Source organism: Euprymna scolopes, chromosome 12, assembly GCF_053919585.1.
Source record: "Euprymna scolopes isolate OS-2025 chromosome 12, ASM5391958v1, whole genome shotgun sequence".
In the NCBI taxonomy this organism is placed as follows: Eukaryota; Metazoa; Mollusca; class Cephalopoda; order Sepiida; family Sepiolidae; genus Euprymna; species Euprymna scolopes.
This window is the reverse complement of record NC_136493.1, coordinates 15,205,238-15,219,330: the sequence shown is the minus strand read 5'-3', so window position 1 is coordinate 15,219,330 and position 14,093 is coordinate 15,205,238.

Genomic DNA, 14,093 nt, shown 5'->3' with positions numbered 1-14,093 from the left:
TCACTATTCGCCCATGTATGGAGTATTGTTGTCACATTTACGCTGGTGCATCTGCTACTAGTCTCTTACTTTTAGACATGGTTCAAAAGAGAGTTGGCAACCTAATAGGTCCCATACTGTCAGATAGGTTTCGATCTCTGTCACATTAACGAAATGTTGCATCCCTCTGCCTGTTTTAGAACTACAAGCTCTTGTACCCACTTAACATAAATAACCCCGACAAACCTGACGAGCAGCAAACTCTTACTCTTATACAGTAGAGATCCCCATATGTAAGAAAGCCTTCTACTTTAATAGTTTCTTGCTCATACAGAAAATTAGAACGTGATTTTTGTAATTTTTTTTCTTTTGAATTCCTTCTGAAATATTATCTTTAAAGGACGTTGAAACTAACTAATTAGCCAAAAAGAGTGCATTTTGACTACGCTGGATTAGATTGCAAAAAATACCAAATACATTTGTTTTTTTTATGTAAATTGATCAAGTAGTTTTTTTTTTACATTAGAAAAACATATTTGATATGTTTTATTTTGTGCTTGTTTGTAAACAATTCCAACTTGCAATTAGAAATACAAATAAAATAACCGTTTTACAAAGTGGGGACGCTAACAATGTATATGATTTTTGTTATCATCGGTTTTATATCGTTTTGTTTATGTCAGAATACATTAAAAAAGTAATATACAGAACTGTAAGTACAAATGAAATTCAGAACGGAATCTTCGTAAAAGCATGATAAACTATTTGTGCATTTTATTATTTGAAATGAAAAATAAAGTAAAACACTACAAAGGCTATCGAAAGAGGAAAATAGAACTGGCAATCCTGGGAGACTTGTTGTCACTAAGACTCCAGACAACACCTTGTTCCCAAAAATAAATATTTGATGATGGCCTATGTAACTAATCCCAATGTGTAAATACTACTACTACTACTACTACTATTAATAATAATAATAATAATAATAATTATTATTATTATTATTATTATTATTATTATTATTATTATTATTATTATTATTATAACTGATAATCGTTTTCGTCGTACATATTTCGTTCCACCTGGAGAAGGGAAAACGAAGCAAATAGACAGAAGTGACAGGATAGCTGATAAGAATATGAAGACGGAAAAAGATAATATTATGAGCACTAGAAAGTACAGAATGGATTAGAATAAATTGTAGGCTGAAACCCGACACCAATAATGTAAAGAATTGACATATTAAGAAAACTCTGGAATGAAGAGATGTATATACATGTGTTACAAAGGCTAATGAGACATATAGAAACTGCAACAAAAATAAAACAAAAGCAGAGAAATACCACTTGGAATCAAGAATTGTAAACATGTAAACTTATTAATATTTTAAGAGTCAGCATCAACTGACACCACACACAAAAAAATATGAAAGACCAAGGACAATGAACAGACAGCGAAGAGAAAGCACTAACTAGACGTTCACTAGATGAGTGCAATGAGGACTGTGACGTTTAGAAAGGCTTAAAGTGCTACCGTTCAGTATCGAAAGACAAAGGATAACCTCTCTGAGTGTAGCTGCGCTTGCAATTGTGAGGTAAGAGTTGCGCTATCAGCAACCACTTCTCTCATCATCCGGCACTGTTTGAGTCCAGTGGAAAAGAGAAGTCCAGGAAGACTGGAAACAATGTCGACATATACAGAGAACACATACAGTACATGGATATCCCAAATGATCACCTTTTTTGTACTGACCAGGCCCAACGTTGCTTAACTTCGGTGGTCTAGCGGTATGTCCACATGATTATGCCGAACGTATTAGGAGGCCTTTTCACACACAGATTCCAATAAATGATAACCGTCATCACCGGCGAGAAATCAATGGTAAACATGTGTTGCAATAATTCGAATAAATTTACAAACGTTACCGACAGACGTGGAGAGATTTGTCGTCACCTAGACACCGAGGAAAACACAGATTGTTGACAGAGAGAAATCTTCGATAAGGGAATATGAGAACATTCCTAGTGAGTAAAATGATAACAATAGCAATGATAATAACAATAATAATAATTAAGAAAATACTACCTATAATAACGAAAGCAATAATTATGATAATAATAACACTAATAATAATAACAATAATAATAATAATAATAATAATAATAACGATAATAATAATAATAATAATAATCATATTAATAATAATACTACTAATAATAATAACAACGATAATAATAATAATAATAACGATAATAATAATAATAATAATACTAATAATAATAATAACGATAATAATAATAATAATAATAATATTAATAATAATAATAACGATAATAATAATAATAATCACAATAATAATATTAATAATAATAATAATAATAATAACAATAATAATAATAATAATAATAATAATAATATTAATAATAATAATAATAACGATAATAATAATAATAACGATAATAATAATAACATTAATAATAATATTAATAATAATAATAACGATAATAATAATAATAATAATAATAATAATAATATTATTAATAATAATTATAATAATAATAACGATAATAATAATAATAATAATATTAATAATAATAACGATAATAATAATAATAATAATAACACTAATAATAATAATAATAATAATAACGATAATAATAATAATAATAATAATAACGATAATAATAATAATAATAATAATATTAATAATAATAATAATAACGATAATAATAATAATAACGATAATAATAATAATAATAACGATAATAATAATAATAATATTAATAATAATAATAATAATAACGATAATAATAATAATAATAATAACGATAACAATAATAATAATAATAATAATAATATTAATAATAATAATAATAACGATAATAATAATAATAATAATAATAATAATAATAATAATAATAATAATAATAATAATAATAATAATAATAACGATAATAATAATAATAATAATATTAATAATAATAATAACGATAATAATAATAATAATAATAATAATAACGATAATAATAATAATAATAACAATAACGATAATAATAATAATATTAATAACACTAATAATAATAATAATAATAATAATAATAATAATAACGATAATAATAATAATAATAATAATAATAATAATAATAATAATAATAATAACGATAAAAATAATAACCTAATAAAAGGTACAAATGCATGAGCAGTATCACTAATAAACTATACAGGACCGTTAATAAGATGGACCAACGAAGAACAGACACCTCTCGGTCAGAAGACAAGTTAACTAGTGACCATGCACAATGCACGTTACGCAAAGAACGATGTTGACCGATTCTACGTGAAAAGAAAAAGGCGAGATATGATTAGTTTATATAGAAGACTGTGTGCAGGAAACAAAAAACGATTTTGAAAAATGCAACACGGAAAGCGTAATCATGGCAGCTAAGGACACTAAGAAAATCGACTAATCAGAAAACTGAGATATAAATTATGAGATGAGAAAAGAAAAATGGGAAGCAAACCAAGATTCATAAGGATGACAAAAGATGAGAATAAAGAAAAACTTGGGCATGATTGCGAAAAGGACACATAAGCCGAGGAACTGAATCTCTAATAACCGCAGCACAGGATAACTCGATAAGAATCAACCACATCAAAGCAAAGATCGATAAAATACAAGAAAACAGCAAATGCAGACTCTGTGGACAAAGAGACAACACAATAAAGCATATAGTAAGTGAGCGCTACAAACTGGCCCAAAAGGAATACAAGAACAGACACGACCAAGTGGGAAGGGCAGTACACTGGGAATTATGCAAACAAATGTATCGCGAACACACAGACAAATTGTACAAACATAAGCTGCCAACACAACTTGAAAACGAGAATCAAAAAATTCTATTGGACATTAACATAAAAACTGATAAACTAATCATAGCAAGAAGACCAGATGTAATAATTAACAAGAAGGAAAAGTCCTGTCAAATCGTAAACTTTGCTGTTCCAGTTAACTACAGGCTAAATATCAAAGAAAAGGAGAAATGGAGCAAATACACAGAGCTAGCCAGAAAGCTGAAAGGGATATGGAAGATGAAGAACATCAAACTAATACTTTTAATAGTGATAACACTAGAAACAATCCTGAAAAATATTTTTTTTAAGTATGAGAGAAGTTGTAATTATGGAAATGACTGGAAAAACACAACGAACAACGATAATGAAGACAGCTGAAATATAAAGGAACCCCCTTAAATGTCGCGACAAATATACACGAACCCCAAGCGCAAACTAAACAAACTGCTACAGAGAAAAAACATGAAGCGCTACATGGGACCAAGAACATTGAAGCTGCATAATATACGTTCTTTAGCACCACCTCTATTCCCTCATTACAACATCACTGCCCCCTCCACCCATAAAAAGGAGTGAGATCGAATTGCCAAGTAGTAAAGGAGGAAGGAAATACCGAGGAGTGAGCACTGACCAAACTTCCAAGAGAACTGGGATCTATGGAGTCTTAATGCTACTCAAATTCTAATAAAGACAAATGGCTGCTGGCAAATCAATGGCAAACAGTTGTTCCGATAATGAAAAAATGATTTGCAAATGTGGCGAGTACTGGAAAATCTGGAGAAACTTGTCACTCAGTTTCCAAGAAACAGCACAACGAGATTTTGATTACCTGCGTGGAAACTTCTTGTGGGCCAATAATAACAATGATGATAGTAACAATAAAATAATAACAATAACAATAATAATAAAAACATCGTCGATAGCAAAACGTCTTATGTCGTTGTGATTTAGAAACTGTGGGACAGTCGTTTCAAAAGACTACTCATGACTCCAAACAAAAACCGTCAAAAAGCGATGAAAACAGACGTGCCACGATTAAAACAGGCGATATTTTATCTTCTTTTTTTACATAGTCACCGCCATTCTTAATGCACCTTAGGTAGAGATGGGGTAGTGGTTACCATGGGCGTCAAAAACGCGCTTCGTCGTACGCATCAATGTTACCACTTATAAATTGACGAAACTATTTAACTGTGCTGACATTAACTATATTTGCGTCGGAAACACTCAACAGGCAGCGATTAATGTTAATCAGTTCAATTTTCTTCTGCATGGAGGACTATATTTACGCCTCTTCTTCTGACATACGTGCATGAGAAGCTTTTAGTTGATGAATACATAAGTTTAGTCACCATTTCAATTCAACTAGTATTCCCCTCTGATCCATTTGACAGAATAAAGAATAGGGGGCATTACTTTTGGAATGCCGCTAGTAGATTAATTGAGGTTTACAATACTGCTAAAAATGAGTTTTTTTTTTTAAACACGATACATAGCTAGAGCCTACCTTTTTTCCGGCAAGTTTAGCCATATAGGCCGTAGAGTTACAAGTAGATAAAACGCTTTCCGATAGGTCAGCATTGATTAGATTCTCTGCAAACGGTTTATGGGCCATAACAAGTCCTAGTCGGTGTTTAGAAATGTTTTTGGAATAGAAATTCTAGTCCAGCTATAAATGTGTATTCATTTCTGAAATGAAATATAGATTTTTATAAAAATATCAAACCAATTGTTTATAATTAAAGTAATACAAATATATAAGTGGCATTTTTATTAGCTATGATAACAATGTTTTATAAAATATACACATTTCTTAATTAAAGTGAAAGGAATTCCAAAATTTGTTCCTCCTAATTTTACATTTCGCTCAAATGGATTAAATGCGATAGAAATATCAATGCTATGATGAGTGAACTTATGCATTTATGACCTGAAAGTTTAATCTCTCTGTTGCAGATACTGACGGTCTGAACCTCATATAATTCAACCCCTATTATGGACGTTCTTTTTTTCGACCAGAGAAGTAACCATTCATTAAGGCCAGAAGCCACTCGAAGATAAGTGTGAAGTAGTAGTACGAACAATTCCATAACAAAAATACGGTGTAAGCGTCGCTCTGGCTCATCGCTAAGCAACGACCTGGAGAAAGTAGATGGATAATTGATTTAAATCTGTTGAACGAAGTAACTGGCAGCTTTTACTTAAGTTAACACCCTATACAGCCTAACATCACAAGCGCACTTGTGAAGTTTTATCACCACTCAAGGGAAAAGCCAACATAAACTTCATTGATATGACAGGGACGCGTTCGAAATGAATGTATCTGTTTATAGCAAAATTGAACCATAAAACATTACTTTTGCATTTACATTTTAATTGACGCCATTATAAAAAAAAATTAAAGCCAGGTAATAAGTTCTATACAGTGCAGTGTAAAAGACAATTTATCGTGAAATTAGCCACGGAGACATGCGGAAAATCAGACCGTTGCACGTGATTGGTTCCTGACTAGAGCAGGCATTTAATCGATTCAATTGAATAGACGATTTCATCGACTTCAATGGCAATAAAATTCAAGAATGTGAAATATCTCCATTCAACCCCAATCAACCTAGTGGCTCGTTGTTAGTTTAAAATACGTTTTAAGGGGCAAATACTTTACTGAATTTGACATCTGTTACGTGTTTCTTAAACCACTAATTACCATATAGATCTTTAGCATAACTATTTTAAAATGATATTTCCAGTATCCTATCACACACACAGACCAGCACATGCGCATCTATTTATAATATAAAGGGCAAATCTGTTTACAAGTATATATGTTTGTATATCTGCCTAAAACTTTCGACAGCAGCAAGGAGTTTTTACAACAGCAGTAGCGTTTTAGAGCGCGCCCCTTTAGACGACAAATATCAGAATATTGACTAAAAACATTAGTTGTATAACCCTTAACTGAGCACTGTTCTACAGGGAGGGTTAGCAAAAAATCGTTCTTTCATGACAATTTAGCCAAACACGAATGTGCAAAGAACGTTCTTTCTTAAATTAGTTAAAATATAAAAAAAAATATTCCAAGTTCACTCACGCGATCATAGATCAGTTGTAAAATTGCCAGTAGCGTCATGTTAAGATTGAACGTTCGAGATATCAGATGAATTTTTTTCTATTTTTAATTTTTTTATTGCTGAAACATGTTTATTTATGCCATTTTTTTGTTCAGTTCTTTTATGTATTTTTCTATGACAGTTGCTGTTTTTTTTTAAATATTAATATTTAAACAGAGTTATTTTGCCTGTTTGTTTCGTTCGCTTATTCTTTGTTTTGCATCAAGTTCGCTGTTTCTTTTTGCTTTGTGTTCTCTGATTTGTAAAAAAAATTATTACATTTAAACAGATTACCCCCGTACTTAATAACAACGCTGAGTACCCGCGCTAGTATATATATATATATATATATATATATATATATATATATATATATATATATATATATATATATATATATATATTTAATAGTACAGAAGTTCAGAAAATCATTGGTACCGTGTGTGGCAAGCCCAACATAAAGGGCTTGAAACTGACGGTACCAATGTTTTTCTGAACTTCTGTACTATTGACTAAATAAATATTAAACTCTTATATCGAATAAGTATTTCTTTGTAATCGAGCGCTTTGTTGGAATTCTTTCCACAAGGAACAGTAAACATATATATGTATATATGATAAATCTGTAAACAAATATATATATATATCTGTATATATATATATATACATATATAATATAAAGTTGAATGTGTGTGTATGTGTGTGAGTGTGTGTGTGTGTGACTGGTCATGAATAGGCTCCTATAAGGTTGACTATTTTAAAAAAGCTGATTGCATATAATGATAGAAGATGTACCGAGACACAGGAATGGGTATGTTTAATCTGGCAGAACGGTGGTTCATTAAAATTGTGGGGTGTGTGTTCGCGCCTTGTCCACAAAGTATGGAAATAAAAAAAAATTAATTAAAAAAAACGTTTACAAGTGTTTTTGATATAGATGTACATAAGAATATTTTGATAAGTATGTTTTAACTTAAATAGGGATCGTATAATAAAATTGGGGGGGTCTGCGTTCGCGCCTAGCCTCCACAGAATGGAAATATGCATACACTTTAATAAATACTTTTCATATCTATCTGCGTAAGTATACTTTGATAATTATGTTTCAGTTTGAAGAAATATGGTAAAATAAAATTATGGGGTGTTCGTTCGCGCCTTACCCCCATAGGATGGAAATATGTCACAAAGTTTAACAAGGTTTTTTAATATAGATCCACGTAATATTGTGATAAGTGTTTCAGTGTGAACAGGTATGGTATTATAAATTATAGCGTTTATCTATCTTATTTTTACTTTCATCATATTTTGCTTTGGTTTTGATGCCCCCAAATTCGAAGCTATCTCTTTACAGCCCTTCCTTTTCATAACCTATCATTTTTTTCATAAATCAGAGTCCATATTCCGTAGGCTGTGTTTGAACCCAGTCAACGACGGGTACATTTGCTAGTATATATATATATATATATATATATATATATATATATATATATATATATATATATATATATATATATATATACTCGGGTTTTTTTATATTCAAAAGTAATGGACTAATGAATTCAACGAGGTTGTTAGATAGTGCTCAATAAAAAGAGCTGATAATACTTGTTTATTATTATATAAACATGCTCACATCCCACCGCTACAAATAGCCACTTGTTTCAATCAAACAACAGGTATCATCAGGCAGCGACTTGACTATTCAAAAGTTAAATGAATAATGGATTTTTATTTTAGGTAGGAACTCTTTAAAAGTTGGAGTTAATAAAACCTAAAACCCAGAACTTTAATTATAAGATGTAAAGAGGGAGGGCCAATTTAAATAAAGTTAAAAGATTATAATGGAGAGAGAGTGATTAGTTATATAGTTAAAGAGAGAAAGAGAGAAAGTAAGAATTTGACAGTATATAGAAAAAGAAAAAGAAAAAGATCTGCGTGTCAACCAATTTATGAATAATTATACAATTCAGTAATGAGACGTTATTACAAATACAAACAGAAAATACAATCTTAGCGTTAGAAATGAGCATGTCAAAAAAGACAGCGAATGTATCCAACCAACATATTTATCATCTCTCGTACGTCCACGAGTAATATCAACGCAGTTAAAACATACGTCTACAATTAATTAAGCCCTTTATACTGAATGATATAAGTTTAAAGTTTCGCGTTTTTATTAAATATATATATAAATAAAAGAAAAAAATAATAATGATAAAACAATATTAAAATTATCATTAATAATAATAATAATAATAGTAATAATAAAAATAATAGTAGTAACAATAATAAAAATAACAGAATAAAATTAATATTTATTATCTTTTTAATATTACATATTTAGCCATAAGAGGGGATTAAATAAATTAAATAGGACTAATAATTATAAATAATAATCTACTAATATTTATGTGTATAAAAATACAATACATATATATATATACATACATATACACATACATACACATATATACATATATATATATATATGGCTAAATATGTTATATTAAAATGATAATAAATATTAATTTTATTCTGTTTTTTTATTATTGTTACTACTATTATTTTATTATTACTATTATTATATTTTATATATTGTTTTATCATTATTTTTCTTTTATTTATATATTTATTTAATAAAACGCGAAAACTTTAAACTTATAAAACTCCATTATTCATTGAATTTTTGAATAGTCAAGTCGCTGCCTGATTTTATCTGTTGTTTGATTGAAACAAGTGGCTATTTGTAGCAGCGGGATGTGAGCATGTTTATATAACAATAAACAAGTATATATATATATATATATATATATATATATATATATATATATATATATATATATATATATATATATGAATATAAGGAATACATTTTAAGGTGGTCAACAACATGAAATTTGTAAATATATACTTTTCTCATCCATTCATTATTGCTCTGTAATTCCTTTAAGGATTGGTATATATAAAAAGGAGATATAAGTGAATGAATATATTTCCACATATATATATATATATATATATATATATATATATATATATATATATATAGTGGAGATGGTAATTAATAAAAACTGAAGAAAGTACTCAATACTGTTGTAGACCAAATATGCGTTTTATTTTTTATTTTTCATTACCGTTTCTTTCTGTTAAGTTACATTATTGTTTCGGCTACACAGCCACATTTTTGGCCGTCTGTATCGTCCTCAGACTTTTAGAGAAATGTTCGCTATTTTGGGATGAAAGAGTGGAAGAGTGAATGAGGCACCCCCCCTGACCTCATTCACTCTTCCACTCTTTCATCCCAAAATAGAGAACCTTTCTGTAAAAGTCTGAGGACGCTACAGACGGCCAAAAAAGTGGCCGTGTAGCCGAAACCATAATGTAACTTAACAGAAAGATACGGTGATAAAAAATGAAAAATAAAAACGTATATATATATATATGTATGTATATATATATATATATATATATATATATATATATATATATATATATATATATATATATATATGGATAGGCGGATGTACATGTGTTATGAGTGAGTACTTCATACGTGCAACAATTTTGAATAAAATATACATGCCGAAATATTATCTGATAAGAAGTTACAATTTCGATTAATAATTTCTATTCAACATTTCTTTAGGAATCACGAAAAAAATGTTTAAAGAAGTTGTAAGAAGCACAGAAAACAGAAGAGTGCATATTTCTTATTATTTTAAATACTTCAAAACATTTCCAATTCATCGAATTCTCACTTATCTATTCAACTTTCCCATATTTACCGCCGGTTAAATACGTAATGATTGACTTGAACTCAGATTGTATCGGAAGCAGAATATGTAATTGATTCTCAAGATGTATACACTGTATATGTGTATTTACTTATTTTATTATATAGAAATGAATCATTATTTGAATGTTAAAATTGCCAATAGGTAAAATAGACATGGATAGAGAACGATAATTATATTAATATAGAGGGTTTTCCAATTAAGCATTAAGTTTACTATATCAACTTGATTCCACACGAGCGTGGCTACACAGGAAAATACGTAGTACTATAATGTATATATACATATATACACACACACATATATATATATATATATATATATTAATAATTAAGAACGATGGCATATCCTATCACAAGAAAATGTGACAAAACTTCTTCGTATATTATGTATTCTTTAATAACTTCAATACGTAGTTTTAATTTGTTTATTCCGCATTCTCAGTTTTCACCACTTTTTCGGTAATACATACTGCTATATAAAGTCAAAATAAATAGAGGTAGAGAAACAATATTATGTAAAAACAAAAATAAATGCATCCAAGTACTATTTAAAATAGCAGGTAACCATTTACAAAAGTGTCGAAGGCTGGATAAGTTAGTCTTCTACTTGCCTCGATTAGTTTTGCGATGCTATGCATTTTAATGCTTTCATTTTGTTCGAAAAATAGTAACCTTTATTTGTTTTTAACGCCAACATGAAAATATATGTAATGGAAATCTAACGAATTATTTACTTTAAAAATACGAATTTTTTTAGGATATTTTCTTAATGCTAAATAATGAACTTATTTGCTGCGTAAGATGCTCGTTTTTCTGTTATTATGTTTTTTTCTTAAGTTATTCTATGCCAATCTGTTATTCCGTCGTTATTGGTTAATAAAGTCATTCTATGTCAAGCTGTTATTATATTGTTATTTTTTTAATTAAGTTATTCTATGTAAATCTGTTATTCTGTTGTTATTTTGTTGTAATTAAGTTATTTTATGTCAATATGTTATTCTGTTGTTATTTTTTTAATGAGTTATTCTATGCCAATCTGTTATTCTGTTGTTATTTTTTTAATGAGTTATTCTATGCCAATCTGTTATTCTGTTGTTATTTTTTAATTGAGTTATTCTATGTAAATCTGTTATTCTGTTGTTATTTTTTAAATAAGTTTTTCTATGTAAATCTGTTAATCTGTTGTTATTTTTAAATGGAGTTATTCTATGCCAAACTGTTATTCTGTTGTTATTATGTTGTAATTAAGTTATTCTATGTCAATCTGTTAATCTGGTGTTATTTTTTAAATAAGTTATTCTATGTAAATCTGTTAATCTGTTGTTATTTTTTTATTTAGTTATTCTATGTCAATCTGTTATTCTGTTGTTGTTTTTTAATTGAGTTATTCTATACCAATCTGTTATTCTGTTGTTATTTTTTATTGAGTTATTCTATGTCAATCTGTTATTCTGTTGTTATTTCTTAATTAAGTTATTCTAAGTCAATCTGTTATTCTGTTGTTATTTTTTCATTGAGTTATTCTATGTCAATCTGTTATTATGTTGTTATTTTTTAATTGAGTTATTCTATGTCAATCTGTTATTCTGTTGTTATTTTTTTAATTGAGTTATTCTATGTAAATCTGTTATTTTGTTGTTATTTTTTATTCAGTTATTCTATGTCAATCTGTTATTCTATTGTTATTTTTAAATAAGTTATTCTATGTCAATCTGTTATTCTGTTGTTATTTTTTTATTGAGTTATTCTATGGCAATCAGTTATTCTGTTGTTTTATTTTTATTAAGTTATTCTATGCGAATCTGGTAGTCTGTTTTTATTTTTTAATTAAGTTATTCTATGCCAATCAGTTATTCTGTTGTTATTTTTTAATTAAGTTATTCCATGGCAATCTGTTATTTTGTTGTTATTTTTAATTACGTTATTCTATGCTAATCTGTTATTATGTTGTTATTTTTTAATTGAGTTATTCTATGCCAATCTGTTATTCTGTTGTTATTTTTTAATTAAGTTATTCTATGCCAATCTGTTATTCTCTTGTTATTTTTTTAATTGAGTTATTCTATGCCAATCTTTTATTCTGTTGTTATATTTAAATAAGTTATTCTATGCCAATCTGTTATTCTGTTGTTATTTTTTTAATTGAGTTATTCTATGCCAATCTGTTATTCTGTTGTTATTTTTTAATTAAGTTATTCTATGTCAATCTGTTATTCTGTTGTCATTTTTTAATTAAGTTATTCTATGTCAATCAGTTATTCTGTTGTTATTATTTAATTGAGTTATTCAATGCCAATCTGTTATTATTGTGTTATGTTTTTCATGAAGTTATTCTATGTCAATCTGCTAGTTTGTTGTTATTTTTCAATTGAGTTATTCTATGCCTATCTGTTATTGTCTTGTTACATTTTAATTGAGTTATTCTATGCGAATCTGTTCTTCTCTTGTTATTTTTTAATTGAGTTATTCTATGCCAATCTGTTCTTCCGTTGTTATTTTTTTAATTGAGTTATTCTATGTCAATCTGTTTTTCTGTTGTTATTTTTTTAATTGGGTTATTCTATGTCAATCTGTTATTCTGTTGTTATTTTTTAATTAAGTTATTCTATGCCAATCTGTTATTCTGTTGTTATTTATTTAATAACGTTATTCTATGTCAATCTGTGATTCTGTTGTCATTTTGTTAATTCAGTTATTGTATGTCAATCTGTTATTATGTTGTTATTTTTTAATTGAGTTATTCTATGTCAATTTGTTATTCTGTTGTTATTTTTTTAAGTTATTCTATGTCAATCTGTTAATCTGTTGGGATTTGTTTAAATAACGTTATCCTATGTCAATCTGTTATTCTGTTGTTATTTCTTTAATGAAGTTATTCTATGCCAATCTTTTATTCTGTTGTTTTTTTCTTGTAATTAAGTTATTGTATGGCAATCGGTTATTCTGTTGTTATTTTTTAATTGGGTTATTTTATGCCAATCAGTTATTCTGTGTTTTTTGTTAAGTTATGCTATGACAATCTGTTGTTATGTTGTTATTTTTTTAATTAAGTTATTCTATGCCAATCTGTTATTATGTTGTTATTTTTTTAATTGAGTTATTCTATGCCACTCTGTTATTCTGTTGTTATTTTTTAATTTAGTTATTCTGTGTAAATCTGTTATTCTGTTGTTATTTTTGAAATAAGTTTTTCTATGTAAATCTGTTAATCTGTTGTTATTTTTAAATGGAGTTATTCTATGCCAAACTGTTATTCTGTTGTTTTTATGTTGTAATTAAGTTATTCTATGTCAATCTGTTAATCTGTTGTTATTTTTTAAATAAGTTATTCTATGTAAATCTGTTAATCTGTTGTTATT